Genomic DNA, 10558 nt, shown 5'->3' on the forward strand with positions numbered 1-10558 from the left:
TTATTAACTCTATCTCCTAGACCGTCATTATATGACGCCTCGCTTAATAGGGATCTTAGTAACTAATCAGAACATCAGGATTCTGAGAATTCTCATGATATTAGAACTATATTCTATGATAACTATTGAAATACTTATTGTTATTATATAAAGGAATATCACATTCTTTACATCTCTATTTACTCTCATGCCTTATTCCTTTTTGTTTATGTCGGAACGTATAATCACGTGCTTAAGCGAATCACATGATTCTTCCCACTATATATATAATAAGAAGAATCATATCTTATTCTAGATCATTTTAATTTATATTATTCATTTATATAGACTATATAGTGTTATATATGGTGATTCGAGTTAACGATTTCTTTTTCTAAATGATTTCAATATTAATTAGTATTTACTTTCTTATTGAAGGTATTTAATAAATTAAATCACTTTTTAAGGTTTTGTATGAAGGCATTTGTACGAAAATGAAGAGAGTAATTTAGACTATTTGATAAGATATTCTTTAAGAAGATAAATAAGATTGTATTAGATTATATTTATATATAATCTATATAAAGAACTAGAATACTATATTTTTTATATTATCTTTTTTGATTAATATATTAAGAAGAGATTCTTAATTATAATTGTGTTTTTCTTTAGGATTAAACGGATTAATTAAATTATAAACTAAACTATTATATTTATAAAATTTAATAAATCGATAGTTCAATTCGCATTTATTATATCCTATTTAGAGCTCAATATACTTTTTCGAATTCGAAACCCTCCCCCCTCCTCTTCAAATGAAAAGAATCGTTTCATTATTTCCCCTTCTATTAAAAACCTTTCATTAGGTCCTTTTCCTTTATTTTATAATATGAAACACCCTTTTTTATATAATTATTAAGTTAGAAAAAGGTTTGCCTACTATCTTTAGTAGACCTAGTTTATTTAAATCGAAAGGGTAAAGAAAAAAGGTTTTAAAATTAAAGAGTTTATTATAATATAAATAACTATTTGATAAAATAACTTTAAAAATTCTATATGAATTCGATTTCTATTTATATTCTTAAAAGAATATATTGAAATTGAAGTCTTGTAAGCTTTAGGCTACTATTCTCTTATTAAGAAGATTTAATCTCTTATATTTTAAGTTTTATAAAGGAATAAAAGAATGGCTTATTTCTATTCATCCTTATATAATAATTGGATCCCTTCCACTCTTAGTTCTTTTAAATTCAATTGAATACAAATACCCCACCCGATCGAATCGATTCAACATCCCCCTTCAATCGCCTCACCCTAATGAATAAGGCTCTTCCCCACTTACACACAACTTTCAATTCGATTCATTCTTTCCCCTCCTCCCCCTTTAGCTTGATTATAGAATGAAGGAGAAGGAGAATCTTTAGTTAGATTGGTTTTAGGTTAAGGGACTTAGTTAGTACAATTCGCTTTTTATATCATACATTCCGAATTTTCATTATAAATGGAAATTCTATTTGTATCGGAATGTATAATCATATACTTAAACAAATCACATAATTCTTCCTATTATATATATAATAAAAAGAATCATACTTTATTCTAGATCATTTCAATTTATATTATTCATTTTGTATAGACTATATAGTACTGTATTGTTACGACGGCATTCAACATACCGCATCACATGATCAGGAAGTCACGGGATTAGGGATTCCCACTGAATCCCACTGCTCCCATCTGATAGAACATAATGAGATTGATAGGACAACAGAGAACGAAGGTCTATATAAGAAAATAAATTTCATTATAATATAGAGCTTTATACTCAAAAACAATCATTAGTTTTATTATTATAGTTATAAGAATTATAATTAATTATAATCTTATTGAATTCCTATTTGAAGTTTAATTTAAACTATTTTAAAAGAATTCTAGACACTTTTACATAACCCTAAAGGCAGCTCCTATAACATGTATATGATGATTCGAGTTGACGACTCTCCTCCCCAAGTGATCTCAATAGTTTAAAATTAATAAACTTCTTCCTCAATATAATCCTTTTTGCTTTATAAAACTATTTCTTATAAGTATAACAATCCCTTTTATTCCTCAATTATATGAAATAATAATCTTGAGGAAAGTTATAACTCTTAATTGAGATTGATCGAACTTGTTTTATGTATTTAGAATGATATTTAGGCTTAAATTTGATAATCAATTTATTAGTAAGATATTTTCGAAAATTATTATATTTAAAAGATTTGATTATAGAATACTTTAATATAATTTCTTTATAAATCAAGTAGTAATTGATTAAAATAATAATAAAAAGTTATTATTTTAAAACTTAATAACTACTACATTATTATTATTAATACCTTAACATAAACATATATAATTAATCCCCTATATTGATAGTATTTATATTATAATTATAATTATCAAAAAGGATTGAAATAGATAATTCTTTCTCATATTCATTTTCGAATAGTATTCAAGCTGTTTTAACTTTCGAAAGGTAATTTTCGGTTTTTTGTATAACATGGTTTATTAGTGAGTGGGTCATATTAGTGAATAGATTACTTTCACCTTAATTTACACTTTTAAAATTATATTATTCAATAATAATCGAATCAATTAATTGAAATTATAAAGATTCTAATAATTTAGAATCTATTATATTATTTTGATAGATTCTTATATTATAATCTATCTTTCTATATTTATTACAATATTGAATAGAAAATACTTTCCTATTAAATTTTTTTTTTAATACTTATTATATTGAATCTAAATATCAATCTTTTATTAACATAATATATCAAGAGCCTTTTGTTTAATGAGTACTCCTTCTTAATATAATTAGGTTTTTTTCATATATTAATATTTACTTAATACTTTATTTATTATTTGAAATATATAATTCTTTATATTTAAAAGTATGTTTTTATAAGCTAATCTTTTTATATTCTTAATTAGAATTAGTATAATCTCAAATATAAATATAGAGGAGTTTGTTTGATAATAAGTTATTCGAGATTTAATTAATATTAATTGAAAAAAAGCTTTAATTGAGTTATAAGAAGTTTAAGAGATTTATATTACGGGAGCTGCCTCTAGGGTTATGTGAAAGTGTTTAGAGTTCTTTTAAAATAGTTTAAACTAAACTTCAAATAGAAATTCAATAAGATTATAATTAATTACAATTCTTGTAACTATAATAATAAAACTAATAATTATTCTTAAATATAAAGCTCTATATTATAATGAAACTCATTCTCTTATATAAACCTTTGTTTTTTATTGTTCTACTACTTCCCACTATATCCTATTGGGTTTTATTCAGTGAGACTCAGTGGGACATCTTGGTCAGGTGATATTTAGTTAATCTAGTTATGTGACGACATTGATCGTAACAATTTATTAATTTAGATTGAAAAAGGGGAGAGTAGATATATGAATTTGAATATTTAATTTCGAGAATATAGTTTTAGGATTAAATAGGATTAAATTTATTTCTTGAAATTCTAATTTCATATTCTGAAAGGTAATCGATTTTTTATATATAGTTTTAAAAGTTATAAAGAATTCAATCTTTGAAATATAATTGATATATACCTTAATAAATTCATCAATTTGATTACTATATGAACATTTCAGATTATTAAAACAATCAATATTAAATAATTGAGTTAAATGACTTGAATATAATAATAAATATAAATATATAATATTATTCTCTTTATAATATATTTGAAAAGCTATTGATTTATAACTTTCATATTTATCTAATATTAATATTCAATATTTACTTTTTCTTTAATTCTTAATATATTTATTAAAGTATTTCAATCATTCTAAACCTATTTCATTATTCGTTCACCTATTAGATATAGATTTAATAATCTATTCTATAAAAAGATTTATTTCGATATATTGATTGAAGAAATAAACTTATTCTTAAACTAACGTGGTTTATCATCGAATGGCTCATATTATTGAATGGCCTATTTTCACCTCAATTTATACCTATCTCTTTCAACATATATTTTATTAATAATTTATAATGAATTTGAATAATTAAAAAGTTTATATATTCTTTATTATTAAAACTATTTATAAAAATAAAAAATTAAGTATTCAAAAGATTGTTATACTTTATAATATTCTTTATATAATTTTTCGATATAGAATAAAAGGTTTATTTTTTTGTATAGAAATTCGAACGAATTGTTATAAGATTATAGAATTAGAAGAAGAGATGATTGTTCAATATATACTTGATATAGATCTAAGAGAATTTTTATTTAAATTAAAGAATATAGAAGATATAATAAATAATATTCTCAAATTAAGGGGTGCGAAATGTATTAGGAAGCTTTAAGCATATTGATTCATAAAGTGTTGAATTGAATTAAAGATATGTTTTAGTTGTATTTATAACTTTCAAAGAGTTTTTTATAAGGATTCTAAGTGTTACGGGAGCTGCCTCTAGGGTCACGTGGAAGTGTCTAGAGATCTCTCGAGGTGGTTTAGACTAGACTTCAAGTAGGAATTCAATAAGGTTGTAACTGGTTGCAATTCTCGTAACTATAGTAATGAAACTAATGATTGTTCTTGAGCACGAAGCTCTACATTGTAATGAAATCCCATTCCCTTATATAGACCTTCGTACTGTACTGGAGCGTTCAGGACCTAGAGAGGTCCTGGACCTTTGGTCTGTATGGACCTACATTCCGTTATGCCTGTCATGCAGGGTCCATCACGTGCTAAGAGTCATGTGACGCGGTACCGAGGATGGACCGGCGTAACACCCAACAAATTTTGCTATATATATCAAATCACTTTTTACACCTTTTCAAATTAAAGAGAAGATATAAAATACTATTATTACATTTCAATTGAAGGAATTTAAATTAATTAGAAAGGCTGTAGAGTATTTTGAAGTTTCTAAATCAACTCTTATAATTAAGATTGCTAAAAGGAAATCACATACTCAATTCTACAAAATAATTCAAATTCTTTCAAATACAAAAGAAAATACTCTTATATAATAGATTTCATAATTTATTATTATTAGATTCCCTATTATATCTATATTGATAAAGGAAATGACTAACGAAATTCATCTTCGATATGTTCAGATTATATCATCTCGAATTCCTATCTTAATAGAAATTCCATTTATAAGCTACAAATGGATTTATAGATTTCAAAAACAATATTTAGAATTTAAAATATATTATTCATATTAATTAAAATCTAATCAAATTAAAGAGATAATATTAGAGAATATTCAGACTTGGTTTGATACATTTCGTATACATTTTATTAAACGAAAGTATAAATTAGATGATATATATAATATGAATGAAATTGGATTTGAAATTGAAAGTATTTAAAGTATATGTATTATAATCGATTCTACTTAGAAATCGAATTGAAAAGTTACAGTTAATAAGTAAGAATGAATAACTATATTTGAATATATTAATATAATTAAAAAAACTTTATCATCTATGATTATTTTCAAGGCTTAGAATATAAATTCTGTATAGATTTCAAAGAATATATCTCAAAGTTAGTAATTTTCTACTAGTATAAATAAATAAATCTTAAACAATTATAAATTAGAATGATTAAAAAGAGTTTTCGAATTAGAATTCAAGAAAGTATTAGATAATCAATCTTGACTTTTAATTATGAATAATCATTCAAGTTATATTATAGATAGCTTTATTACTTTCTATATAAAGAAAGATATTGATTTATTTATATTATCTTTTTATTACTTCTATTTGCTTTAATCATTTGATATTATAGTGTATAGACTAATAAAACAATATCATGCTTTAAAGATTGATCGATATTCTCGAACTAATGTAAAGTGAATTCAAAGAGCTGAATAAATAGAACTCTTTCAAAATATTAGAAAAAAAGTATTGAATTCTTTTAATATTAAAGCTGGCTAAAAAGGAACTGGTTTAGTACCTTTTACTCCACAAAAAATATTCGATTTATTATTATTTAACTTTTCCTAATAATCTTTTACTCTATAAATAAGAATCTCTAATTAAGATCTAGATTTATCTATATTTAGAAGCTCTTCTTTAAATGGGATAAAGTTAAGACAAGTAAATCAAACCTTTAATAAAGCTCTAATAAATAATGATTCTTTTGTATCATTAATTTGTTGATATGTTAAAAGAATGATTAAACTTATAAAATCTCAAAATATTAAGATAGTTCTATTTTGAAAACAGTTCGCTAATATTCAGGAGGTAATTAAGACTCAAAAGAAAAGAATTAAAAGTAAAAGAATCAAATTGCAAGGTTAATTTGTTTTTAATAATAAGGAAGTATTGAAAATAGTATATAAAATAAAGGAAAAACCTAAGAAGAAAAAGCTACAAGGATAATCATATAAACATTCAATTAAAGAATTAGAAAAGGAGATTGAAAAAGAAAAGTTAGAGAATAGTTTAAATAATTTAGAGTTAGAATTGAATAAATGTGTAGTTTGTAGAACAAGATCATATAAAGAGAATTGAATTTTGAAACCCGGTTCCTTATATAACCCGGTTCACCATAAGTTATATTATATATTTATGTAATATTTTATATTATCAATTTAATATTCATTCTTATTAATATAAAAGGTAAAGTTATAATAATTCTTTGACTTAATCTTTATACTATAGGTACTTGAATTAGAATTAATTTTTTATCTGAATTATTATATATTTATATAATTAGACATAACTTTTTGTATAGGGAATTTGTTGTATATTCTTTTATTTTATTTATAAAATATAAATTAAACAATCTTCCAATATATATAAAAGAATTGTACTTAACGAATTTAAATATATTTCTTATAATCAAATTATTAATTTATTATGTTTATGAAGCTTTAAATAGTAAACCTTTTATAATAATAATTCTTTTTGTATAAAGTTTTATTGTAAAATCTAATATCTTTTGCTTTTTTTTTGTAATAAATATTTTTATTAGATTTTAATTGTCTTATATGATTATAAGAAGTTAATTATATTCATTATTGATATTAATTATATAAGGTAACGTGATTTATTAGTGTGCGGGTTATATCAGTGTGCGGGTCATTTTCACCTCAATTTATTCTATTCTCTTTCAATACGTGTTTTTATCAACAATTTATAATGGATTCGAATAATCAAGAAGCCTGTATACTCCTCGTTATTGAAGCTATTTAAAAAGACAAAAAAACAAGTATTCGAAAGGTTGTAAAGATATATAATATCTTGAATATAACATTATAGTATAGAATTAATGGTATTACTTCCTATTTCGAATATCGACCTAAATCTTATAATCTTTCAGAACTAGAAGAGAATATCATTTCTGAATATATAATTGATATGGATTTGAGAGGATTTCTATTTAAATTAAGAAATGTAGAAGATATAGCGAATTATATTCTTGAATTGAGGGGTGTAAAGCACATTGGGAAGCTCTGGGTGCATCAATTTGTAAAGCGTTGAATCGAATTAAAGACATGTTTTAGTTGTGTTTATAACTTTCAAAGAGCTTTTTGCGAAGATCCTAAGCTTATTGAAGAGTGGTTTCGATTGGTTACGAATATGTGAGCGAAATACAGTATTTTGGATGGCGATTTCTACAATTTCGATGAGATGGGCTTTATGATGGGTATAATATGCTCCGAAATGGTAGTAACTAGTGCTGAACGGAATGGCAGAAGCAAGGCAATACAACCAGGCAATAGAGAATGGGCTACAGCAATCATATGTGGCAATAGGGAGGGTGAAACTATACCCCCATTTCTAGTGGTTCAAGGATAGGTTTATCTTTCCAATTGATATACTAAAACCGATTTTCCAATGGATTGAGCTATTAAACCTACATCTAATAGATAGACAAACAATGAGATAGATTTAGAATGATTGAAACACTTTGATAAGCATATTAAGAACCGAAGAAAGGGTAGGTATCGAATATTAGTACTAAATGGATATAAAAATTATGAATCAAAAGCTTTTCAAGTATATTACAAAGAGAACAATATTATATGCTTAAGTCTACCATTGCATTCAAGTTATTTAACTCAACCACTTGATGTGGACTGTTTTAGCAATCTGAAACGTTTATATGGTGGTCAAATTGATGGATTTATCAAGGCATATATCAATCATATTTCGAAGGTTGAATTCTTTATAGCTTTTAAAGCTGTATATAAAGAATCAATCATCTCTCAAAATATGAAATCAAGGTTTCGAGGAACAGGTTTAATACCATTTAACCCTGAAGCCGTACTTTCGAAGTTAGATATTCGAATTCGTATACCTACCCCTCCCTCTTTCGATCTAGATCAATGGATCTCTCAAACCCCTCACAACCCAACTGAAGCTCTTTCTCAATCAATTTTAATGAAATCTTGAATAACCCGATATCAATCAAGCTCCCTTATATCTATATTTGAAACTATACTAGCTCTAGCTAAAGGTACAGAGAGATTAGCTCATGAGAATACACTTTTGAATGTAGAGATTTGTATACTTTGAAAGGCAAATGAGGTATTAAGTAAGTATCGATGTATAAAAAAAACCTAATTACATCAAGGAGGAGTATTTATTGGGCAAGAAGCTTTTGATATATTATCTTAATAAGAGGTTGATATTCAGATTCAATATGATAAGTATTAAAAAGGGAGGAATTCTAATGAAGAAGTATTTTTTAGTCGATATTATAGTAAATATAGAAAGATCGGATATAATGTAAGAACTTGTTAAAATAATATAATAGATTCTAGATTATTATAATTTTCATAATTTTAATTAATTGATTCAATGATTATTGAATAATATGAGTTTGAAAGAATGAATTGAGGTGAAAATGACCCGCACACTGATATGACCTGCATACTGATAAATCACGTTAATGAAATTCTAAAAAAAATTATTTTAGAAATTGAATATTGAATAGGAGTTTGTATAAGTATTTGTTTAATTATTTATATGAAACTTTATAATTTGTAAATTTGAGGTATTAAATTTTTGATATTTGAAAATATTATTAAAACTATTTTCGAAATAAATGATAATTGATTTTCTTCGAATATTTCTTTATAAAACAGTTTTACCATTATTATATAAAATTCTATCAGACCATAAAAAAGATCGATTGTACAATTTTGATTAATAATTATAAGTAATTTATACAATCCTATCCAATCTTTTCTTTTTCTTTATATTTATATTAATGAATTAAGAAATAAATTGAATATCTTATACATAACTAAACCATTTCAAGTAGTAAATATATCTTGAACTATTCATTTCATATAAATTTCATATACTTCTTTCATTATAAGATAATATACATTCACTCATTTTAAAATTAACAGAGATAATAGATTATATAATATTATTCAAAAGTAAACTCCATATATAAGTAATATTAATATAAGTTCATTTAGGCTAACAGTATTATTCACTATCTTCACTACTATTTACAATATTAATTCTTTATCAAGATTATTATTTTTTAATTCAGTTTTGAATATATCATACACATATTATATAAGAAAATAATATCTTTCAACTTTTCTAATTATATTATAAACTTCAACAAAGACTTCTCGAATATTAATTTGAAGAGATTTTATATTTTATTTAAATTCTTTAAATACAAAATTCATATCTATATTATATAATATATAATCTAATAATTTTAGATATATATCGATCCAACATTTTCAAATAGTATTTCATACTATTTTAATAAATATATCTTATACGAATACTATAATATTATATACAATTATCTTATCAATAATATATAAAACTAGGTTTTTATTAATATAAAAGATATTAAGAATGATAAAGTAATTAAATTTAATATCATCTTTAATTATAAACTTAAATCATTTAGGGGATTTTATATAAAGTTAATAATACTTGCAGAATTTATTAAGTTTCTTAATCATATAAGTATCAATATTATATCCTACTTGATTTAAGAAGGTTGTAAGTTTTTATATAAATAAATAATCAAATCTTTAATAAATTTGCTTAAATTCTACCTCTATTAAATAATTATATATAATCAATTTCTTTTTTTAATCTAAAAGTATAAAAGAATATTTTCATTTTTATATAATAAGAATTATCTTATTACTTTATTTTAAAATATTTATAAAATTATCAAGTGATATGTATAGATAATCCATATCTTATATACATATAAGAAATAAAGTATTTGTTGATATAATTGAAAAGGTAATATCATTAAAAGATATTTTGATTAAAATATCACCTTGTAATTATATAAAGCCTTTTCCGAATTTAATATTATATTAAATATTATTTATATATTTCATATTCTTTTCTTTTTTTAGTGCTTATACTTAAAGTTTTCTTATTATTGATACTCCTAATATATTAATATTAGGAATAATATCTTGAAAAATATTAGTCGAATATTAATCTTCGAATTAAAAAATCTCATTTTTATTAATTATCTTTTCATATAATTGTTCGAATTGATTTTGTTATAGAAAAGTGTGTACAAAGAATTGTTT

This window comes from Botrytis porri, assembly GCF_014898465.1.
Source record: "Botrytis porri strain MUCL 3234 chromosome Unknown BPOR_019, whole genome shotgun sequence".
NCBI classification, from domain to species: domain Eukaryota; kingdom Fungi; phylum Ascomycota; class Leotiomycetes; order Helotiales; family Sclerotiniaceae; genus Botrytis; species Botrytis porri.